General features: G+C 46.2%; 11 non-coding genes across 11 annotated transcripts; all 11 read right to left on the minus strand.

Annotated features, from left to right (window-relative positions):
• Positions 1 to 1135: 1135 nt before the first annotated feature.
• On the minus strand, positions 1136 to 1208 carry Trnak-cuu (transfer RNA lysine (anticodon CUU)). The gene has a single exon. It is a non-coding gene; the product is annotated as a tRNA-Lys (tRNA).
• Positions 1209 to 2643: 1435 nt separating this feature from the next.
• Trnak-cuu (transfer RNA lysine (anticodon CUU)) lies at positions 2644 to 2716 on the minus strand. Its single transcript has one exon. It is a non-coding gene; the product is annotated as a tRNA-Lys (tRNA).
• Positions 2717 to 4139: 1423 nt separating this feature from the next.
• Trnak-cuu (transfer RNA lysine (anticodon CUU)) lies at positions 4140 to 4212 on the minus strand. Its single transcript has one exon. It is a non-coding gene; the product is annotated as a tRNA-Lys (tRNA).
• Positions 4213 to 5666: 1454 nt separating this feature from the next.
• Trnak-cuu (transfer RNA lysine (anticodon CUU)) lies at positions 5667 to 5739 on the minus strand. Its single transcript has one exon. It is a non-coding gene; the product is annotated as a tRNA-Lys (tRNA).
• A 1434-nt stretch (positions 5740 to 7173) lies between these two features.
• On the minus strand, positions 7174 to 7246 carry Trnak-cuu (transfer RNA lysine (anticodon CUU)). The gene has a single exon. It is a non-coding gene; the product is annotated as a tRNA-Lys (tRNA).
• A 1471-nt stretch (positions 7247 to 8717) lies between these two features.
• On the minus strand, positions 8718 to 8790 carry Trnak-cuu (transfer RNA lysine (anticodon CUU)). The gene has a single exon. It is a non-coding gene; the product is annotated as a tRNA-Lys (tRNA).
• Positions 8791 to 10227: 1437 nt separating this feature from the next.
• Positions 10228 to 10300, minus strand: Trnak-cuu (transfer RNA lysine (anticodon CUU)). The gene has a single exon. It is a non-coding gene; the product is annotated as a tRNA-Lys (tRNA).
• Positions 10301 to 18855: 8555 nt separating this feature from the next.
• On the minus strand, positions 18856 to 18928 carry Trnak-cuu (transfer RNA lysine (anticodon CUU)). Its single transcript has one exon. It is a non-coding gene; the product is annotated as a tRNA-Lys (tRNA).
• A 1440-nt stretch (positions 18929 to 20368) lies between these two features.
• Trnak-cuu (transfer RNA lysine (anticodon CUU)) lies at positions 20369 to 20441 on the minus strand. The gene has a single exon. It is a non-coding gene; the product is annotated as a tRNA-Lys (tRNA).
• Positions 20442 to 21877: 1436 nt separating this feature from the next.
• On the minus strand, positions 21878 to 21950 carry Trnak-cuu (transfer RNA lysine (anticodon CUU)). The gene has a single exon. It is a non-coding gene; the product is annotated as a tRNA-Lys (tRNA).
• Positions 21951 to 23379: 1429 nt separating this feature from the next.
• Trnak-cuu (transfer RNA lysine (anticodon CUU)) lies at positions 23380 to 23452 on the minus strand. Its single transcript has one exon. It is a non-coding gene; the product is annotated as a tRNA-Lys (tRNA).
• Between the last annotated feature and the right edge of the window lie 1296 nt (positions 23453 to 24748).

Raw genomic sequence — 24748 nt, forward strand, 5'->3', positions numbered from 1 at the left:
GTTAACACCGGTCTTGTAGTGTGTGTTTCAAGCTCAAGAGCATCTCCAAGCAGAAAATGGTCAACAGCAACATTCAGACGGTTTCGTACTGCTCAAATGCTACATTAAAACGGTATGTTTCTTTTTCAGAACTGATAAAACACGAGCGTGACAGCATTCGAACCTGTAATCTTCAGATCCGAAGTCCGACGCCTCATCTATTAGGCCACACAGTCGCTGACGACCAAGTGCAACTTGTATATGACTCATCTCGAAACGCTCACACCCCTGATAATTTGTGTTTTCGTTCTACACAGCCGCTGCCCTTGCTCTTTCCCACCCATTCGTTACATTCAACCTCTTACGTGACCGACCAAATATAGACTGGAAAACAAGACCACACACTTCGTGCATACGGAATCGAAGGCAGGGCGTGCCTCGCCGCATTTGCCACGATGGCCATTTGCTACTTCTGCAGAAGCGGCGGCGGCGGCGGCGACGACGACGTCGACGACGACGACGACCGCGAGAGGCTCTGACATATGTGAGAAATACATCTATAAAATGTAATTCAGACTGCCTCGTCCCACCTTATGCTGAACCGCTTTGGCAAAGGCTTTATCTGCGCCATTCGCCTTAATCACATCTGAGAGTAATTCTTAATAAAAGGTATGTCGCTAATTGTTCGTCATCACAGATACTGTTTACTATACGGCCACGAAAGCAACTGGTTTCCAAAATTCGACTTCTTACTTTGAGGATGGAACTCACGACCCTTGGTTTACTAGTCCAGTGCTCTACCACTCAGCTAAAGAGGCGCGGCCTAGCGGTACCTTTATGTACTTCGTCCTTACGGTCGTCTGGATCATCAGACGTCAGCTGACAACACTTCATATTACCGACTAATATTTGCAGCTATGGCGACCCATTACTGCTTGGCTACACATCTGACACGTAACCGATGTCCTCTCTAAACAACAACACTTGCATTTCAGAACATGTCTTTCACACATGTCTACAAAATCACCTTCACCTTCAAATACAGTTTCCTTGCGACTGACAGAGACGTAGGCAAAGTTTAAAGTTGCTATTTCCATTACATCACGTTAATCAGAAAAACGGTAATTTACATCTGCAGCGGAACAAAATTCCGTTTCGCCCAGCGTGGGGCTCGACCTCACGACCCTGAGATTAAGAGTCTTATGCTCTACCGACTGAGCTAGCCGGGCTGCTTCGGTGAATACTTGCCGGGCAGCACGTCACACAGTACTCGTTTGGGGTGGGTGGTCCCATACAGAATCTCTCCATGCTGCCTAATGTTTTCCTAACGTCACACTCGTCACGTACTTCACTTTTATTTCATAATCATTTCTGAGAGGTAAGGAATTGCATGACAACCTGCAGAGCTAGTGGCGTCAAAATTAACACTCATACTTGATGTGACTCAAAAGGCGAACGAGTTACTTTCCGACGTTGTTTTAGATGTGCAAGTGCCAGTGGTAACTCGCGGTGATGGCACTCTGCCGACCATTTCGCTAGTTAACACCGGTCTTGTAGTGTGTGTTTCAAGCTCAAGAGCATCTCCAAGCAGAAAATGGTCAACAGCAACATTCAGACGGTTTCGTACTGCTCAAATGCTACATTAAAACGGTATGTTTCTTTTTCAGAACTGATAAAACACGAGCGTGACAGCATTCGAACCTGTAATCTTCAGATCCGAAGTCCGACGCCTTATCTATGAGGCCACACAGTCACTGACGACCAAGTGCAACTTGTATATGACTCATCTCGAAACGCTCACACCCCTGATAATTTGTGTTTTCTTCTACACAGCCGCTGCCCTTGCTCTTTCCCACCCATTCGTTACATTCAACCTCTTACGTGACCGACCAAATATAGACTGGAAAACAAGACCACACACTTCGTGCATACGGAATCGAAGGCAGGGCGTGCCTCGCCGCATTTGCCACGATGGCCATTTGCTACTTCTGCAGAAGCGGCGGCGGCGGCGGCGGCGACGACGACGACGACCGCGAGAGGCTCTGACATATGTGAGAAATACATCTATAAAATGTAATTCAGACTGATTCGTCCCACCTTATGCTGAACCGCGTTGGCAAATGCTTTATCTGCGCCATTCGCCCTAATCACATCTGAGAGTAATTCTTAATAAAAGGCATGTCGCTAATTGTTCGTCATCACAGATACTGTTTGCTATACGGCCACGACGCGCAACTGATTCCCAAAATTCGACTTCTTCCTTTGAGGATGGAACTCACGACCCTTGGTTTACTAGTCCAGTGCTCTACCACTGAGCTAAAGAGGCGCGGCCTAGCGGTACCTTTGCGTACTTCGTCCTTACGGTCGTCTGGATCATCAGACTTCAGCTGACAACACTTCATATTACCGACTAATATTTGCAGCTATGGCGACCCATTACTGCTTGGCTACACATCTGACACGTAACCGATGTCCTCTCCAAACAACAACACTTGCATTACAGAACATGTCTTTCACACATGTCTACAAAATCACCTTCACCTTCAAATACAGTTTCCTTGCGACTGACAGAGACGTAGGCAAAGTTTAAAGTTGCTATTTCCATTACATCACGTTAATCAGAAAAACGGTAATTTACATCTGCAGCGGAACAAAATTCCGTTTCACCCAGCGTGGGGCTCGAACCCACGACCCTGAGATTAAGAGTCTCATGCTCTACCGACTGAGCTAGCCGGGCTGCTTTGGTGAATACTTGCTGGGCAGCACGTCACACAGTACTCGTTTGGGTTGGGTGGTCCCATACAGAATCTCTCCATGTTGCCTAATGTTTTCCTAACGTCACACTCGTCACCTACTTCACTTTTATTTCATAATCATTTCTGAGAGGTAAGGAATTGCATGACAACCTGCAGAGCTAGTGGCGTCAAAATTAACACTCATACTTGATGTGACTCAAAAGGCGAACGAGTTACTTTCCGACGTTGTTTTAGATGGGCAAGTGCCAGCGGAAACTCGCGGTGACGGCACTCTGCCGACCATTTCGCTAGTTAACACCGGTCTTGTAGTGTGTGTTTCAAGCTCAAGAGCATCTCCAAGCAGAAAATGGTTAACAGCAACATTCAGACGGTTTCGTACTGCTCAAATGCTACATTAAAACGGTATGTTTCTTTTTCAGAACTGATAAAACACGAGCGTGACAGCATTCGAACCTGTAATCTTCAGATCCGAAGTCCGACGCCTTATTAGGCCACACAGTCACTGACGACCAAGTGCAACTTGTATATGACTCATCTCGAAACGCTCACACCCCTGATAATTTGTGTTTTCGTTCTATACAGCCGCTGCCCTTGCTCTTTCCCACCCATTCGTTACATTCAACCTCTTACGTGACCGACCAAATATAGACTGGAAAACAAGACCACACACTTCGTGCATACGGAATCGAAGGCAGGGCGTGCCTCGCCGCATTTGCCACGATGGCCATTTGCTACTTCTGCAGAAGCGGCGGCGGCGACGACGACGACGACCGCGAGAGGCTCTGACATATGTGAGAAATACATCTATAAAATGTAATTCAGACTGATTCGTCCCACCTTATGCTGAACCGCTTTGGCAAATGCTTTATCTGCGCCATTCGCCTTAATCACATCTGAGAGTAATTCTTAATAAAAGGCATGTCGCTAATTGTTCGTCATCACAGATACTGTTTGCTATACGGCCCCGACGCGCAACTGATTCCCAAAATTCGACTTCTTCCTTTGAGGATGGAACTCACGACCCTTGGTTTACTAGTCCAGTGCTCTACCACTGAGCTAAAGAGGCGCGGCCTAGCGGTACCTTTGCGTACTTCGTCCTTACGGTCGTCTGGATCATCAGACTTCAGCTGACAACACTTCATATTACCGACTAATATTTGCAGCTATGGCGACCCATTACTGCTTGGCTACACATCTGACACGTAACCGATGTCCTCTCCAAACAACAACACTTGCATTACAGAACATGTCTTTCACACATGTCTACAAAATCACCTTCACCTTCAAATACAGTTTCCTTGCGACTGACAGAGACGTAGGCAAAGTTTAAAGTTGCTATTTCCATTACATCACGTTAATCAGAAAAACGGTAATTTACATCTGCAGCGGAACAAAATTCCGTTTCACCCAGCGTGGGGCTCGAACCCAAGACCCTGAGATTAAGAGTCTCATGCTCTACCGACTGAGCTAGCCAGGCTGCTTTGGTGAATACTTGCCGGGCAGCACGTCACACAGTACTCGTTTGGGTTGGGTGGTCCCATACAGAATCTCTCCATGTTGCCTAATGTTTTCCTAACGTCACACTCGTCACCTAATTCACTTTTATTTCATAATCATTTCTGTGAGGTAAGGAATTGCATGACAACCTGCAGAGCTAGTGGTGTCAAAATTAACACTCATACTTGATGTGACTCAAAAGGCGAACCAGTTACTTTCCGACGTTGTTTTAGATGTGCAAGTGCCAGTGGAAACTCGCGGTGACGGCACTCTGCCGACCATTTCGCTAGTTAACACCGGTCTTGTAGTGTGTGTTTCAAGCTCAAGAGCATCTCCAAGCAGAAAATGGTCAACAGCAACATTCAGACGGTTTCGTACTGCTCAAATGCTACATTAAAACGGTATGTTTCTTTTTCAGAACTGATAAAACACGAGCGTGACAGCATTCGAACCTGTAATCTTCAGATCCGAAGTCCGACGCCTTATCTATTAGGCCACACAGTCGCTGACGACCAAGTGCAACTTGTATATGACTCATCTCGAAACGCTCACACCCCTGATAATTTGTGTTTTCGTTCTACACAGCCGCTGCCCTTGCTCTTTCCCACCCATTCGTTACATTCAACCTCTTACGTGACCGACCAAATATAGACTGGAAAACAAGACCACACACTTCGTGCATACGGAATCGAAGGCAGGGCGTGCCTCGCCGCATTTGCCACGATGGCCATTTGCTACTTCTGCAGAAGCGTCGGCGGCGGCGACGACGACGACGACGACGACGACGACGACGACGACGACCGCGAGAGGCTCTGACATATGTGAGAAATACATCTATAAAATATAATTCAGACTGCCTCGTCCCACCTTATGCTGAACCGCTTTGGCAAAGGCTTTATCTGCGCCATTCGCCTTAATCACATCTGAGAGTAATTCTTAATAAAAGGCATGTCGCTAATTGTTCGTCATCACAGATACTGTTTGCTATACGGCCACGACGCGCAACTGATTTCCAAAATTCGACTTCTTCCTTTTAGGATGGAACTCACGACCCTTGGTTTACTAGTCCAGTGCTTTACCACTGAGCTAAAGTGGCGCATCCTAGCGGTACATTTGCGTAATTCGTACTTACGGTCGTCTGGATCATCAGACTTCAGCTGACAACACTTCATATTACCGACTAATATTTGCAGCTATGGCGACCCATTACTGCTTGGCTACACATTTGACACGTAACCGATGTCCTCTCCAAACAACAACACTTGCATTTCAGAACATGTCTTTCACACATGTCTACAAAATCACCTTCACCTTCAAATACAGTTTCCTTGCGACTGACAGAGACTTAGGCAAAGTTTAAAGTTGCTATTTCCATTACATCACGTTAATCAGAAAAACGGTAATTTACATCTGCGGCGGAACAAAATTCAATATCGCCCAGCGTGGGGCTCGAACCCACGACCCTGAGATTAAGAGTCTCATGCTCTACCGACTGAGCTAGCCGGGCTGCTTCGGTGAATACTTGCCGGGCAGCACGTCACACAGTATTCGTTTCGGTTGGGTGGTCCCATACAGAATCTCTCCATGCTGCCTAATGTTTTCCTAACGTCACACTCGTCACGTACTTCACTTTTATTTCATAATCATTTCTGAGAGGTAAAGGAATTGCATGACAACCTGCAGAGCTAGTGGCATCAAAATTAACACTCATACTTGATGTGACTCAAAAGGCGAACGAGTTACTTTCCGACGTTGTTTTAGATGTGCAAGTGCCAGTGGAAACTCGCGGTGACGGCACTCTGCCGACCATTTCGCTAGTTAACACCGGTCTTGTAGTGTGTGTTTCAAGCTCAAGAGCATCTCCAAGCAGAAAATGGTCAACAGCAACATTCAGACGGTTTCGTACTGCTCAAATGCTACATTAAAACGGTATGTTTCTTTTTCAGAACTGATAAAACACGAGCGTGACAGCATTCGAACCTGCAATTTTCAGATCCGAAGTCCGACGCCTTATCTATTAGGCCACACAGTCACTTACGACCAAGTGCAACTTGTATATGACTCATCTCGAAACGCTCACACCCCTGATAATTTGTGTTTTCGTTCTACACAGCCGCTGCCCTTGCTCTTTCCCACCCATTCGTTACATTCAACCTCTTACGTGACCGACCAAATATAGACTGGAAAACAAGACCACACACTTCGTGCATACGGAATCGAAGGCAGGGCGTGCCTCGCCGCATTTGCCACGATGGCCATTTGCTACTTCTGCAGAAGCGGCGGCGGCGGCGACGACGACGACGACGACCGCGAGAGGCTCTGACATATGTGAGAAATACATCTATAAAATGTAATTCAGACTGATTCGTCCCACCTTATGCTGAACCGCTTTGGCAAATGCTTTATCTGCGCCATTCGCCTTAATCACATCTGAGAGTAATTCTTAATAAAAGGCATGTCGCTAATTGTTCGTCATCACAGATACTGTTTGCTATACGGCCCCGACGCGCAACTGATTCCCAAAATTCGACTTCTTCCTTTGAGGATGGAACTCACGACCCTTGGTTTACTAGTCCAGTGCTCTACCACTGAGCTAAAGAGGCGCGGCCTAGCGGTACCTTTACGTACTTCGTCCTTACGGTCGTCTGGATCATCAGACTTCAGCTGACAACACTTCATATTACCGACTAATATTTGCAGCTATGGCGACCCATTACTGCTTGGCTACACATCTGACACGTAACCGATGTCCTCTCCAAACAACAACACTTGCATTACAGAACATGTCTTTCACACATGTCTACAAAATCACCTTCACCTTCAAATACAGTTTCCTTGCGACTGACAGAGACGTAGGCAAAGTTTAAAGTTGCTATTTCCATTACATCACGTTAATCAGAAAAACGGTAATTTACATCTGCAGCGGAACAAAATTCCGTTTCACCCAGCGTGGGGCTCGAACCCAAGACCCTGAGATTAAGAGTCTCATGCTCTACCGACTGAGCTAGCCGGGCTGCTTTGGTGAATACTTGCCGGGCAGCACGTCACACAGTACTCGTTTGGGTTGGGTGGTCCCATACAGAATCTCTCCATGTTGCCTAATGTTTTCCTAACGTCACACTCGTCACCTAATTCACTTTTATTTCATAATCATTTCTGTGAGGTAAGGAATTGCATGACAACCTGCAGAGCTAGTGGTGTCAAAATTAACACTCATACTTGATGTGACTCAAAAGGCGAACCAGTTACTTTCCGACGTTGTTTTAGATGTGCAAGTGCCAGTGGAAACTCGCGGTGACGGCACTCTGCCGACCATTTCGCTAGTTAACACCGGTCTTGTAGTGTGTGTTTCAAGCTCAAGAGCATCTCCAAGCAGAAAATGGTCAACAGCAACATTCAGACGGTTTCGTACTGCTCAAATGCTACATTAAAACGGTATGTTTCTTTTTCAGAACTGATAAAACACGAGCGTGACAGCATTCGAACCTGTAATCTTCAGATCCGAAGTCCGACGCCTTATCTATTAGGCCACACAGTCGCTGACGACCAAGTGCAACTTGTATATGACTCATCTCGAAACGCTCACACCCCTGATAATTTGTGTTTTCGTTCTACACAGCCGCTGCCCTTGCTCTTTCCCACCCATTCGTTACATTCAACCTCTTACGTGACCGACCAAATATAGACTGGAAAACAAGACCACACACTTCGTGCATACGGAATCGAAGGCAGGGCGTGCCTCGCCGCATTTGCCACGATGGCCATTTGCTACTTCTGCAGAAGCGTCGGCGGCGGCGACGACGACGACGACGACGACGACGACGACGACGACGACGACGACGACGACGACGACCGCGAGAGGCTCTGACATATGTGAGAAATACATCTATAAAATATAATTCAGACTGCCTCGTCCCACCTTATGCTGAACCGCTTTGGCAAAGGCTTTATCTGCGCCATTCGCCTTAATCACATCTGAGAGTAATTCTTAATAAAAGGCATGTCGCTAATTGTTCGTCATCACAGATACTGTTTGCTATACGGCCACGACGCGCAACTGATTTCCAAAATTCGACTTCTTCCTTTTAGGATGGAACTCACGACCCTTGGTTTACTAGTCCAGTGCTTTACCACTGAGCTAAAGTGGCGCATCCTAGCGGTACATTTGCGTAATTCGTACTTACGGTCGTCTGGATCATCAGACTTCAGCTGACAACACTTCATATTACCGACTAATATTTGCAGCTATGGCGACCCATTACTGCTGGCTACACATTTGACACGTAACCGATGTCCTCTCCAAACAACAACACTTGCATTTCAGAACATGTCTTTCACACATGTCTACAAAATCACCTTCACCTTCAAATACAGTTTCCTTGCGACTGACAGAGACTTAGGCAAAGTTTAAAGTTGCTATTTCCATTACATCACGTTAATCAGAAAAACGGTAATTTACATCTGCGGCGGAACAAAATTCAATATCGCCCAGCGTGGGGCTCGAACCCACGACCCTGAGATTAAGAGTCTCATGCTCTACCGACTGAGCTAGCCGGGCTGCTTCGGTGAATACTTGCCGGGCAGCACGTCACACAGTATTCGTTTGGGTTGGGTGGTCCCATACAGAATCTCTCCATGCTGCCTAATGTTTTCCTAACGTCACACTCGTCACGTACTTCACTTTTATTTCATAATCATTTCTGAGAGGTAAAGGAATTGCATGACAACCTGCAGAGCTAGTGGCATCAAAATTAACACTCATACTTGATGTGACTCAAAAGGCGAACGAGTTACTTTCCGACGTTGTTTTAGATGTGCAAGTGCCAGTGGTAACTCGCGGTGACGGCACTCTGCCGACCATTTCGCTAGTTAACACCGGTCTTGTAGTGTGTGTTTCAAGCTCAAGAGCATCTCCAAGCAGAAAATGGTCAACAGCAACATTCAGACGGTTTCGTACTGCTCAAATGCTACATTAAAACGGTATGTTTCTTTTTCAGAACTGATAAAACACGAGCGTGACAGCATTCGAACCTGCAATTTTCAGATCCGAAGTCCGACGCCTTATCTATTAGGCCACACAGTCACTTACGACCAAGTGCAACTTGTATATGACTCATCTCGAAACGCTCACACCCCTGATAATTTGTGTTTTCGTTCTACACAGCCGCTGCCCTTGCTCTTTCCCACCCATTCGTTACATTCAACCTCTTACGTGACCGACCAAATATAGACTGGAAAACAAGACCACACACTTCGTGCATACGGAATCGAAGGCAGGGCGTGCCTCGCCGCATTTGCCACGATGGCCATTTGCTACTTCTGCAGAAGCGGCGGCGGCGGCGGCGGCGACGACGACGACGACCGCGAGAGGCTCTGACATATGTGAGAAATACATCTATAAAATGTAATTCAGACTGCCTCGTCCCACCTTATGCTGAACCGCTTTGGCAAAGGCTTTATCTGCGCCATTCGCCTTAATCACATCTGAGAGTAATTCTTAATAAAAGGCATGTCGCTAATTGTTCGTCATCACAGATACTGTTTGCTATACGGCCACGACGCGCAACTGATTCCCAAAATTCGACTTCTTCCTTTGAGGATGGAACTCACGACCCTTGGTTTACTAGTCCAGTGCTGTACCACTGAGCTAAAGAGGCGCGGCCTAGCGGTACCTTTGCGTACTTCGTCCTTACGGTCGTCTGGATCATCAGACTTCAGCTGACAACACTTCATATTACCGACTAATATTTGCAGCTATGGCGACCCATTACTGCTTGGCTACACATCTGACACGTAACCGATGTCCTCTCCAAACAACAACACTTGCATTACAGAACATGTCTTTCACACATGTCTACAAAATCACCTTCACCTTCAAATACAGTTTCCTTGCGACTGACAGAGACGTAGGCAAAGTTTAAAGTTGCTATTTCCATTACATCACGTTAATCAGAAAAACGGTAATTTACATCTGCAGCGGAACAAAATTCCGTTTCACCCAGCGTGGGGCTCGAACCCACGACCCTGAGATTAAGAGTCTCATGCTCTACCGACTGAGCTAGACGGGCTGCTTTGGTGAATACTTGCCGGGCAGCACGTCACACAGTACTCGTTTGGGTTGGGTGGTCCCATACAGAATCTCTCCATGTTGCCTAATGTTTTCCTAACGTCACACTCGTCACCTACTTCACTTTTATTTCATAATCATTTCTGAGAGGTAAGGAATTGCATGACAACCTGCAGAGCTAGTGGCGTCAAAATTAACACTCATACTTGATGTGACTCAAAAGGCGAACGAGTTACTTTCCGACGTTGTTTTAGATGTGCAAGTGCCAGTGGAAACTCGCGGTGACGGCACTCTGCCGACCATTTCGCTAGTTAACACCGGTCTTGTAGTGTGTGTTTCAAGCTCAAGAGCATCTCCAAGCAGAAAATGGTCAACAGCAACATTCAGACGGTTTCGTACTGCTCAAATGCTACATTAAAACGGTATGTTTCTTTTTCAGAACTGATAAAACACGAGCGTGACAGCATTCGAACCTGTAATCTTCAGATCCGAAGTCCGACGCCTTATCTATTAGGCCACACAGTCGCTGACGACCAAGTGCAACTTGTATATGACTCATCTCGAAACGCTCACACCCCTGATAATTTGTGTTTTCGTTCTACACAGCCGCTGCCCTTGCTCTTTCCCACCCATTCGTTACATTCAACCTCTTACGTGACCGACCAAATATAGACTGGAAAACAAGACCACACACTTCGTGCATACGGAATCGAAGGCAGGGCGTGCCTCGCCGCATTTGCCACGATGGCCATTTGCTACTTCTGCAGAAGCGGCAGCGGCGGCGACGACGACGACGACGACGACCGCGAGAGGCTCTGACATATGTGAGAAATACATCTATAAAATGTAATTCAGACTGCCTCGTCCCACCTTATGCTGAACCGCTTTGGCAAAGGCTTTATCTGTGCCATTCGCCTTAATCACATCTGAGAGTAATTCTTAATAAAAGGCATGTCGCTAATTGTTCGTCATCACAGATACTGTTTGCTATACGGCCACGACGCGCAACTGATTTCCAAAATTCGACTTCTTCCTTTTAGGATGGAACTCACGACCTTTGGTTTACTAGTCCAGTGCTCTACCACTGAGCTAAAGAGGCGCATCCTAGCGGTACATTTGCGTAATTCGTACTTACGGTCGTCTGGATCATCAGACTTCAGCTGACAACACTTCATATTACCGACTAATATTTGCAGCTATGGCGACCCATTACTGCTTGGCTACACATCTGACACGTAACCGATGTCCTCTCCAAACAACAACACTTGCATTTCAGAACATGTCTTTCACACATGTCTACAAAATCACCTTCACCTTCAAATACAGTTTCCTTGCGACTGACAGAGACGTAGGCAAAGTTTAAAGTTGCTATTTCCATTACATCACGTTAATCAGAAAAACGGTAATTTACATCTGCAGCGGAACAAAATTCAATTTCGCCCAGCGTGGGGATCGAACCCACGACCCTGAGATTAAGAGTCTCATGCTCTACCGACTTTTTTTTTTTTTTTTTTTTTTTTTTTTTTTTTTTTTTCCTTAACCACTTTTTTTTTTTTTTTTTTTTTTTTTTCTTTTTTTTGTTTAGCTCCCAGAGGGAATCTGATTTCTAGTCAGACTCCTTAACCACTTTTTTTTTTTTTTTTTTTTGTTTTTTTTTTTTTCCACTTTTTTTTTTTTTTTTTTTTTTTTTTTATTTATAATTTTGTTTGAACCACTTTTTTTTTCCTCTTTTTGTTTTTTATGAGGATCTTCCAGAAGGGATCCATTCTTCCACCAGAACTCAATCCATTTCTTCTAGGTGAGTGAGGCGTTAACGGCAAAAAAAAAAATGATGACACTATCAACTATGTTAAGCAGTGTCGAACTAAAGTACCTTTTCTGGTTAGGATTAATAAATAAATAAATAAGAAATAAGTGATTAAAAAGGAATCTTCTCCTTTGTTGGTGCAAAATATAAGAAAACGAAAAGTGTTTGTTTTTTTCTCTAGTGTTGTCTTCACATCTTTCGTCTGTTATTGTCCTCTGCTGCTCCTCAATGATGTAGCGAATAGTCGGTTTCGCCTTACTTCGAAAGAAGGTTAAACATGCATTCATGTCTCGTGGTATAGTTTCGGGCGTTCTTTAAATATTACGTTCCCCGTCATGGCAAGGCTGACGGGTCGAGTGTCGAATCGCATATCACACAATGGTCTTGCTTAAAAAGTTGGCAAAGGTCGCCTTGTAGTTACGTTCGCGTGCGATCATGCTGTGCTGCAGGGTCAGGTATAGAACGAAATCGTCTTTGTTCTTATCGCCAGTACTAAAAATATAGTGCACTGTGTGACCTATTATCCAGTTGACAGCATTCCGCTTTGTCCTGGGAAATGGGATTGCATCAGGGTTGAGAAAGTCAGCTGGCGTTATCGCAGATGGTGAGGTCCTCTTGATGCTCGACAGTTTCTGTCGGGCGTAACCCCATATATCTTTCGTGGTACCACAGACGAAACGGTGTTCTTCGCTGTCTATGAGATTACACGTGACACACCTTGGCGAGTCCTGCAAATGAATTGCATGAAGCCTGGACTGCGTCGGGATTTTTCTATTGACGGCAGCGTACCACGTCGCCTTTACTTGCGAAGGTAAGTAGGGGCTGTGGATGTTTTGCCACGTCGCGTCCCAGTTGTAGTTTGGAAATTTTTGTTCGATAACATTCCGTGATTTAGTTGCCACAAAGGAGTTGTAGATTGCCTTAACTGTCGTCAAATTCTTTTCAGAGACTGTTGTATGGACATAACTATACTCTAAGAGAAAACTCTTGAAGTGGTAGAGCGCAGTCGGTATATGGTGCACATCAATTGGCGGTTGAAGATCAGTCGGTGCGATTTCATTCAGGACAAGAGCGGTCAGACTGGTCGGTGACTGTTTCCATAGCTTGTAAGTTTTGCAGAAATAAAGAGCTGTCGCTTTCTTGTGTACATCGATGAGACTGAGTCCGCCATCTCGCGTTGGGAGTGTCAAGGTGTCATATCGAACTTTAAAGATCTGGCCACGACATACAAAGTGTCCAAGCGCGGACAGCATGCATTTGGCTATATCGGTGGGGATGGGCAAAACTTGAGCCACATAATTGATTTTGGCAGTGATATAAATATTGGCCAATTCAACCTTTTGAAGCTCGTCCAATTTCCTGACGCTATGTAACTTCGCACAAGCACGAATTTTGTTGAGCAATTGCTTATAATTGGCGGCAATGGTGTGGTGGATGGTGTTCCGAAAATCGACACCGAGACACGTCATCCTAGTGATCTCTTTAAGCTGGCCATGACCGATCGCGCCTATGCCTTGCCCAACGTTCATGATCCCTGATTTCGTCCAATGCAGTTTCGCACCAGATGCCTTTTCATATTGTGAGATGATCTGGAGACCCCTCTCGACCTCATTGACATTCATAGCTAGGAAGGTAACATCATCAGCGTAAGCTCGGCACACTATCTTCTGCCCGTGTATGTGGAGTCCTTGTAAACGTTCCGTCAAGGTGACTAGCAGCGGTTCGATCGCAATGGCAAACAGCGCCATCGACATAGGGCAGCCCTGCCTAACAGAACTGTTTATCGGGACGGCGCGACTTGGCTGACCGTTAACGACAAGTTTGGATGTACTATTCCGTAACAATTTCTGTATGATGCTGATGAACTGCGGAGGAAAACCCAGAGTCTGCATTATCTGGAAAAGGTAAGGATGGTTCACTCTGTCGAAAGCCTGTGCGAAATCTAAAGTTACGATAGCACATCGGATTTTGCAAGCGTCCGCAACAGAAATCACATCTCGATAGTCTGATAATGTCTGATATATAGCTCTGTCCTTTCCAACACTCGTTTGATGTGATCCAATGACGGTATGCATCACAGTTTTCATTCTCGTTGCGAGAATGCGAGCAAAAATTTTGTAGTCGCTGTTGAGCAACGTAATGGGTCGCAAAGTTGCGACGGTGTTATTGCTCGTCCGTTTCGGGAGTAAGACCACAAGTCCTTCACTGAATGGCGGAGGAATGGGCATGTCCGGTTTGAGAAGTTCGTTGCAGAGCACCGTCAGCTTTGTCTTCAGTTGTGGCCAGAAGACTTGATAAAGTTCCACCGGGAGACCGTCCCATCCGGGAGATTTGTTTTTTGGACTGTGGAACACCACATCTTCCAGTTCATCTTCCGTTACATCGGTGACGAGTTCGGCTACATCCGCAGGGCTAAGCCTGTGCGTTAAGCTGCTCCGGAACTCTGCAAGGGCTTCGTCGTCGGTAGGTTTATTGGACATCAAGTCAGTGTAATAAGTTTGAACGGCGTCTCTGATATCGTGTTGCCGAGTTAGAATCGTGCCGTCTTCGGATTGTAGTTCAGTTAAGATCTTTGTCCGTGCTCGTTTAGTTTCACGTATCAGGTGATAAATGGATGGCTGTTCGCCTTTTGCCATAGTCGAAACCCGACCTCTAATTTTGTAACCTTCCATCTGTTTTCGTTTCAAAAGTAATATTTTTGCTTGCAGTCTTTTAATGCGGGGGTAGTTGTCAATCACAGTGGCATCAAGAGTATATAAGTCTCGAAGACATTGATAATAAAACTCCATCGTTCTCTTAAACCACCAGTTCTTATTCCGGGAATATTGTATCATGGATTTACGAATTTTCGGTTTAGCGCATTCGAGCCACCATTGCAATGCCGAGCCGTACGTATTGAATTTGGCTTCACTTTCATTCCACGCTCGAGTGAAGGCTTCTCTGCATTCAGGATCGTCTAAATGTGCAACATTTAGTTTCCATAGTCCTTTGCCTCGGTAGGTTTCCTGTTTCCCCAAATTCAGCGTGCAAATATAAGCCGCATGGTCGGAGAAACTGGTTGGCCAGACCTCAGTTTGTAAAATTCGCTGTCTGAGAGTGTCCGATACGTAAATGCGGTCCAATCTACTCGCTGAATGATTCGTGACGTGAGTAAAACCGGGTGTTGTACCAAACTTGTGCTCCCACGTATCGACTAAACGTAAATCCTTGACGATCTGTTCTAATTCAATCGATTTATTGAAATGCGGCGTCTGATCTTTGGCGTTAAGTACACAGTTAAAATCTCCCGCCAATATTAGGTGGTCATATTGTGTTGCAAAAAGCGGAAGTATTTCTTCCTTGAAAAAGTCCGCTCGGCGTCGCCTATTAGTTGAGCCGGATGGTGCATACAGATTTAGGAGTCTAACATTATTGATAGTCACGCCAATTCCCCTACAACTTATGAGTCGTTCTACATTCTGGACGATAATTCCTTCTTTCGTGAGAATAGCGGTGCCTAAATCGGAACCGTGTCCCGGATTGGCCGTCACATTATAACCGGGAATGTGGTCCAAAGCAATGTCGGCGACCTCCTGAAGCAAGAGGATATCAATGTCGGCGGCGTATAAGAGGTCTACGATGTTGTCGAGTTTGAGGGAACTGCGGATTTTATTTATATTTAATGTACCAATTTTATACGCCTGCTGATCAGTCATTCACGCTCTTACGAGAGTAAGAAGGAATCGGCGCCGTTTTAAAAGAAGTCAGAGTCCTCTTCTTTGTTTGCCTGCCGTGGATCCAGTAACTTATCATCATGTGCCGGTTCTATTGCCGTAGAAGGCTGTTCGGGAAATCGGGAAGTGACTGGAATATCAGTTGCATCAGCGTCCATGTGTTCGACCTCTGGTTCCGCCGCCCAGTCTATAGTGCTGGGGTTCTTGGACGCAAGAGGATGATGTTGTCGTTGTTCTTTTAAACAATGATCAACATCGTCACTGCACATGGGAGACACCTGGCCGGTAGCATCGCGAGAGGGCTCAGTTAGCGTGATTGCACGATCTTCATCCCGCAGGTGTGCAGAAGTTAGCGCCTGTTGGCGGGAGGGTTCTGGTGATTTTGCACTGACTTTGTCCATGATTTGCTGCACCTTTCCCCGCAACGACGCCGCCGCCTCTTCCGCACCCTGGCGGGCGATTCTGCGTTTCTTGTTCTTCCGCGGGGATTTAGCAGGTGGACAACGCTCATCGGAATCCGAGATTTCATGGTGGGGTTGTGGGGAACGACATTCAGCAGTCACAGTCCTGACCTGCGTCTCTGAGGAGGTGGAATTTTGTTCTGTTGACAGAGTCGGGGACTGCGCTACGGAATCAACCACGTCACTCACACTCAGGTGTTGCTCTTGTCGCTCAGAAATGTCAGCATGTTGCTCGGCCGTTGGAGGAAGGGTTGGTTGGGGGCGAATGTCTACTTCGGTATCCATGGGCAGTTGGTCGGTCGGTTGGTCGCGAGCCACCGAAGCGTAAGTGGTGGACAAAATAGTCATCTCCGCGGACTTCACCGGTTCACCTGTCGGCAGCTGCACAACACGTCTTTGAATACATTCAGAACGAATATGACCTGGAGAATTGCAAGCTGCACACGTTCGTGGTTGACCATCATAAATGACGATACCTCGATAACCGCAAACGTTAATGTAAGACGGAATATGTCGTAATAAGTCCACCTTCAACTGCCTGACACCGTTCAAAACCGGATATTTGTGAGCACCGGACCATTTTTCTGCAAAATTACTGAGGACCTTCCCAAAGGGTGCAATAACAAGATTGATCGCATCTGTAGGAACTTCAAAGGGTAGCTCAAAAATTCGAATTGTTCGAATACCAAGTCCCACATGATCGACAGTAACTTCGCCAATATTTCCATCACTGTGTTTAAACTTAAGCTTACCACCGGTATTATTGACAACTCGTTCGCATAACTCAGGGTGTTTCAGCTTCAAGTACATCACACTACTCACAATTGACAAGTGAAAACCAACAGTATCTTCAAACGGAACTTGAACAACTTCCTCTAACCAATCCTCAATTTCGAAAGATTTAGGTCGAGCAAAACGTCGATCAAAGGTAAATTTCAGAGTGTCCTTTCTACTAAGTTGAGCCATTACTGCATTTTCGAACGTTGACAGAATATCTAACTACTGCGAAGCGCCGGCGAAAACGCACAGACTTACACAGCGGATGTAAACAAAGCCAGCCGCAGAGCGAAGCACAGCACGACGAACCGCTCGCCACCGCCGCTGCAGGCAGACTGATGCCCGACTGAGCTAGCCGGGCTGCTTCTGTGAATACTTGCCGGGCAGCACGTCACACAGTATTCGTTTGGGTTGGGTGGTCCCATACAGAATCTCTCCATGCTGCCTAATGTTTTCCTAACGTCACACTCGTCACGTACTTCACTTTTATTTCATAATCATTTCTGAGAGGTAAAAGAATTGCATGACAACCTGCAGAGCTAGTGGCATCAAAATTAACACTCATACTTGATGTGACTCAAAAGGCGAACGAGTTACTTTCCGACGTTGTTTTAGATGTGCAAGTGCCAGTGGAAACTCGCGGTGACGGCACTCTGCCGACCATTTCGCTAGTTAACACCGGTCTTGTAGTGTGTGTTTCAAGCTCAAGAGCATCTCCAAGCAGAAAATGGTCAACAGCAACATTCAGACGGTTTCGTACTGCTCAAATGCTACATTAAAACGGTATGTTTCTTTTTCAGAACTGATAAAACACGAGCGTGACAGCATTCGAACCTGTAATCTTCAGATCCGGAGTCCGACGCCTTATCTATTAGGCCACACAGTCACTTACGACCAAGTGCATCTTGTATATGACTCATCTCGAAACGCTCACACCCCTGATAATTTGTGTTTTCGTTCTACACAGCCGCTGCCCTTGCTCTTTCCCACCCATTCGTTACATTCAACCTCTTACGTGACCGACCAAATATAGACTGGAAAACAAGACCACACACTTCGTGCATACGGAATCGAAGGCAGGGCGTGCCTCGCCGCATTTGCCACGATGGCCATTTGCTACTTCTGCAGAAGCGTCGGCGGCGGCGACGACGACGACGACGACGACCGCGAGAGGCTCTGACATATGTGAGAAATACATCTATAAAATGTAATTCAGACTGCCTCGTCCCACCTTATGCTGAACCGCTTTGGCAAAGGCTTTATCTGTGCCATTCGCCTTAATCACATCTGAGAGTAATTCTTAATAAAAGGCATGTCGCTAATTGTTCGTCATCACAGATACTGTTTGCTATACGGCCACGACGCGCAACTGATTTCCAAAATTCGACTTCTTCCTTTTAGGATGGAACTCACGTCCCTTGGTTTACTAGTCCAGTGCTTTACCACTGAGCTAAAGGGGCGCATCCTAGCGGTACATTTGCGTAATTCGTACTTACGGTCGTCTGGATCATCAGACTTCAGCTGACAACACTTCATATTACCGACTAATATTTGCAGCTATGGCGACCCATTACTGCTTGGCTACACATTTGACACGTAACCGATGTCCTCTCCAAACAACAACACTTGCATTTCAGAACATGTCTTTCACACATGTCTACAAAATCACCTTCACCTTCAAATACAGTTTCCTTGCGACTGACAGAGACTTAGGCAAAGTTTAAAGTTGCTATTTCCATTACATCACGTTAATCAGAAAAACGGTAATTTACATCTGCGGCGGAACAAAATTCAATATCGCCCAGCGTGGGGCTCGAACCCACGACCCTGAGATTAAGAGTCTCATGCTCTACCGACTGAGCTAGCCGGGCTGCTTTGGTGAATACTTGCCGGGCAGCACGTCACACAGTATTCGTTTGGGTTGGGTGGTCCCATACAGAATCTCTCCATGCTGCCTAATGTTTTCCTAACGTCACACTCGTCACGTACTTCACTTTTATTTCATAATCATTTCTGAGAGGTAAAGGAATTGCATGACAACCTGCAGAGCTAGTGGCATCAAAATTAACACTCATACTTGATGTGACTCAAAAGGCGAACGAGTTACTTTCCGACGTTGTTTTAGATGTGCAAGTGCCAGTGGAAACTCGCGGTGACGGCACTCTGCCGACCATTTCGCTAGTTAACACCGGTCTTGTAGTGTGTGTTTCAAGCTCAAGAGCATCTCCAAGCAGAAAATGGTCAACAGCAACATTCAGACGGTTTCGTACTGCTCAAATGCTACATTAAAACGGTATGTTTCTTTTTCAGAACTGATAAAACACGAGCGTGACAGCATTCGAACCTGTAATCTTCAGATCCGAAGTCCGACGCCTTATCTATTAGGCCACACAGTCACTTACGACCAAGTGCAACTTGTATATGACTCATCTCGAAACGCTCACACCCCTCATAATTTGTGTTTTCGTTCTACACAGCCGCTGCCCTTGCTCTTTCCCACCCATTCGTTACATTCAACCTCTTACGTGACCGACCAAATATAGACTGGAAAACAAGACCACACACTTCGTGCATACGGAATCGAAGGCAGGGCGTGCCTCGCCGCATTTGCCACGATGGCCATTTGCTACTTCTGCAGAAGCGGCGGCGGCGGCGGCGGCGACGACGACGACGACGACCGCGAGAGGCTCTGACATATGTGAGAAATACATCTATAAAATGTAATTCAGACTGATTCGTCCCACCTTATGCTGAACCGCATTGGCAAATGCTTTATCTGCGCCATTCGCCTTAATCACATCTGAGAGTAATTCTTAATAAAAGGCATGTCGCTAATTGTTCGTCATCACAGATACTGTTTGCTATACGGCCACGACGCGCAACTGATTCCCAAAATTCGACTTCTTCCTTTGAGGATGGAACTCACGACCCTTGGTTTACTAGTCCAGTGCTCTACCACTGAGGTAAAGAGGCGCGGCCTAGCGGTACCTTTGCGTACTTCGTCCTTACGGTCGTCTGGATCATCAGACTTCAGCTGACAACACTTCATATTACCGACTAATATTTGCAGCTATGGCGACCCATTACTGCTTGGCTACACATCTGACACGTAACCGATGTCCTCTCCAAACAACAACACTTGCATTACAGAACATGTCTTTCACACATGTCTACAAAATCACCTTCACCTTCAAATACAGTTTCCTTGCGACTGACAGAGACGTAGGCAAAGTTTAAAGTTGCTATTTCCATTACATCACGTTAATCAGAAAAACGGTAATTTACATCTGCAGCGGAACAAAATTCCGTTTCACCCAGCGTGGGGCTCGAACCCACGACCCTGAGATTAAGAGTCTCATGCTCTACCGACTGAGCTAGCCGGGCTGCTTTGGTGAATACTTGCCGGGCAGCACGTCACACAGTACTCGTTTGGGTTGGGTGGTCCCATACAGAATCTCTCCATGTTGCCTAATGTTTTGCTAACGTCACACTCGTCACCTACTTCACTTTTATTTCATAATCATTTCTGAGAGGTAAGGAATTGCATGACAACCTGCAGAGCTAGTGGCGTCAAAATTAACACTCATACTTGATGTGACTCAAAAGGCGAACGAGTTACTTTCCGACGTTGTTTTAGATGTGCAAGTGCCAGTGGAAACTCGCGGTGACGGCACTCTGCCGACCATTTCGCTAGTTAACACCGGTCTTGTAGTGTGTGTTTCAAGCTCAAGAGCATCTCCAAGCAGAAAATGGTCAACAGCAACATTCAGACGGTTTCGTACTGCTCAAATGCTACATTAAAACGGTATGTTTCTTTTTCAGAACTGATAAAACACGAGCGTGACAGCATTCGAACCTGTAATCTTCAGATCCGAAGTCCGACGCCTTATCTATTAGGCCACACAGTCGCTGACGACCAAGTGTAACTTGTATATGACTCATCTCGAAACGCTCACACCCCTGATAATTTGTGTTTTCGTTCTACACAGCCGCTGCCCTTGCTCTTTCCCACCCATTCGTTACATTCAACCTCTTACGTGACCGACCAAATATAGACTGGAAAACAAGACCACACACTTCGTGCATACGGAATCGAAGGCAGGGCGTGCCTCGCCGCATTTGCCACGATGGCCATTTGCTACTTCTGCAGAAGCGGCAGCGGCGGCGACGACGACGACGACGACGACCGCGAGAGGCTCTGACATATGTGAGAAATACATCTATAAAATGTAATTCAGACTGCCTCGTCCCACCTTATGCTGAACCGCTTTGGCAAAGGCTTTATCTGTGCCATTCGCCTTAATCACATCTGAGAGTAATTCTTAATAAAAGGCATGTCGCTAATTGTTCGTCATCACAGATACTGTTTGCTATACGGCCACGACGCGCAACTGATTCCCAAAATTCGACTTCTTCCTTTGAGGATGGAACTCACGACCCTTGGTTTACTAGTCCAGTGCTCTACCACTGAGGTAAAGAGGCGCGGCCTAGCGGTACCTTTGCGTACTTCGTCCTTACGGTCGTCTGGATCATCAGACTTCAGCTGACAACACTTCATATTACCGACTAATATTTGCAGCTATGGCGACCCATTACTGCTTGGCTACACATCTGACACGTAACCGATGTCCTCTCCAAACAACAACACTTGCATTACAGAACATGTCTTTCACACATGTCTACAAAATCACCTTCACCTTCAAATACAGTTTCCTTGCGACTGACAGAGACGTAGGCAAAGTTTAAAGTTGCTATTTCCATTACATCACGTTAATCAGAAAAACGGTAATTTACATCTGCAGCGGAACAAAATTCCGTTTCACCCAGCGTGGGGCTCGAACCCACGACCCTGAGATTAAGAGTCTCATGCTCTACCGACTGAGCTAGCCGGGCTGCTTTGGTGAATACTTGCCGGGCAGCACGTCACACAGTACTCGTTTGGGTTGGGTGGTCCCATACAGAATCTCTCCATGTTGCCTAATGTTTTCCTAACGTCACACTCGTCACCTACTTCACTTTTATTTCATAATCATTTCTGAGAGGTAAGGAATTGCATGACAACCTGCAGAGCTAGTGGCGTCAAAATTAACACTCATACTTGATGTGACTCAAAAGGCGAACGAGTTACTTTCCGACGTTGTTTTAGATGTGCAAGTGCCAGTGGAAACTCGCGGTGACGGCACTCTGCCGACCATTTCGCTAGTTAACACCGGTCTTGTAGTGTGTGTTTCAAGCTCAAGAGCATCTCCAAGCAGAAAATGGTCAACAGCAACATTCAGACGGTTTCGTACTGCTCAAATGCTACATTAAAACGGTATGTTTCTTTTTCAGAACTGATAAAACACGAGCGTGACAGCATTCGAACCTGTAATCTTCAGATCCGAAGTCCGACGCCTTATCTATTAGGCCACACAGTCGCTGACGACCAAGTGTAACTTGTATATGACTCATCTCGAAACGCTCACACCCCTGATAATTTGTGTTTTCGTTCTACACAGCCGCTGCCCTTGCTCTTTCCCACCCATTCGTTACATTCAACCTCTTACGTGACCGACCAAATATAGACTGGAAAACAAGACCACACACTTCGTGCATACGGAATCGAAGGCAGGGCGTGCCTCGCCGCATTTGCCACGATGGCCATTTGCTACTTCTGCAGAAGCGGCAGCGGCGGCGACGACGACGACGACGACGACCGCGAGAGGCTCTGACATATGTGAGAAATACATCTATAAAATGTAATTCAGACTGCCTCGTCCCACCTTATGCTGAACCGCTTTGGCAAAGGCTTTATCTGTGCCATTCGCCTTAATCACATCTGAGAGTAATTCTTAATAAAAGGCATGTCGCTAATTGTTCGTCATCACAGATACTGTTTGCTATACGGCCACGACGCGCAACTGATTTCCAAAATTCGACTTCTTCCTTTTAGGATGGAACTCACGACCTTTGGTTTACTAGTCCAGTGCTCTACCACTGAGCTAAAGAGGCGCATCCTAGCGGTACATTTGCGTAATTCGTACTTACGGTCGTCTGGATCATCAGACTTCAGCTGACAACACTTCATATTACCGACTAATATTTGCAGCTATGGCGACCCATTACTGCTTGGCTACACATCTGACACGTAACCGATGTCCTCTCCAAACAACAACACTTGCATTTCAGAACATGTCTTTCACACATGTCTACAAAATCACCTTCACCTTCAAATACAGTTTCCTTGCGACTGACAGAGACGTAGGCAAAGTTGCTATTTCCATTACATCACGTTAATCAGAAAAACGGTAATTTACATCTGCAGCGGAACAAAATTCAATTTCGCCCAGCGTGGGGCTCGAACCCACGACCCTGAGATTAAGAGTCTCATGCTCTACCGACTGAGCTAGCCGGGCTGCTTCGGTGAATACTTGCCGGGCAGCACGTCACACAGTATTCGTTTGGGTTGGGTGGTCCCATACAGAATCTCTCCATGCTGCCTAATGTTTTCCTAACGTCACACTCGTCACGTACTTCACTTTTATTTCATAATCATTTCTGAGAGGTAAAGGAATTGCATGACAACCTGCAGAGCTAGTGGCATCAAAATTAACACTCATACTTGATGTGACTCAAAAGGCGAACGAGTTACTTTCCGACGTTGTTTTAGATGTGCAAGTGCCAGTGGAAACTCGCGGTGACGGCACTCTGCCGACCATTTCGCTAGTTAACACCGGTCTTGTAGTGTGTGTTTCAAGCTCAAGAGCATCTCCAAGCAGAAAATGGTCAACAGCAACATTCAGACGGTTTCGTACTGCTCAAATGCTACATTAAAACGGTATGTTTCTTTTTCAGAACTGATAAAACACGAGCGTGACAGCATTCGAACCTGTAATCTTCAGATCCGAAGTCCGACGCCTTATCTATTAGGCCACACAGTCACTTACGACCAAGTGCAACTTGTATATGACTCATCTCGAAACGCTCACACCCCTGATAATTTGTGTTTTCGTTCTACACAGCCGCTGCCCTTGCTCTTTCCCACCCATTCGTTACATTCAACCTCTTACGTGACCGACCAAATATAGACTGGAAAACAAGACCACACACTTCGTGCATACGGAATCGAAGGCAGGGCGTGCCTCGCCGCATTTGCCACGATGGCCATTTGCTACTTCTGCAGAAGCGGCGGCGGCGGCGGCGGCGACGACGACGACGACCGCGAGAGGCTCTGACATATGTGAGAAATACATCTATAAAATGTAATTCAGACTGATTCGTCCCACCTTATGCTGAACCGCTTTGGCAAATGCTTTATCTGCGCCATTCACCTTAATCACATCTGAGAGTAATTCTTAATAAAAGGCATGTCGCTAATTGTTCGTCATCACAGATACTGTTTGCTATACGGCCACGACGCGCAACTGATTCCCAAAATTCGACTTCTTCCTTTGAGGATGGAACTCACGACCCTTGGTTTACTAGTCCAGTGCTCTACCACTGAGCTAAAGAGGCGCGGCCTAGCGGTACCTTTGCGTACTTCGTCCTTACGGTCGTCTGGATCATCAGACTTCAGCTGACAACACTTCATATTACCGACTAATATTTGCAGCTATGGCGACCCATTACTGCTTGGCTACACATCTGACACGTAACCGATGTCCTCTCCAAACAACAACACTTGCATTACAGAACATGTCTTTCACACATGT

This window comes from Schistocerca gregaria, chromosome 8 (genome assembly GCF_023897955.1).
Source record: "Schistocerca gregaria isolate iqSchGreg1 chromosome 8, iqSchGreg1.2, whole genome shotgun sequence".
In the NCBI taxonomy this organism is placed as follows: Eukaryota; Metazoa; Arthropoda; class Insecta; order Orthoptera; family Acrididae; genus Schistocerca; species Schistocerca gregaria.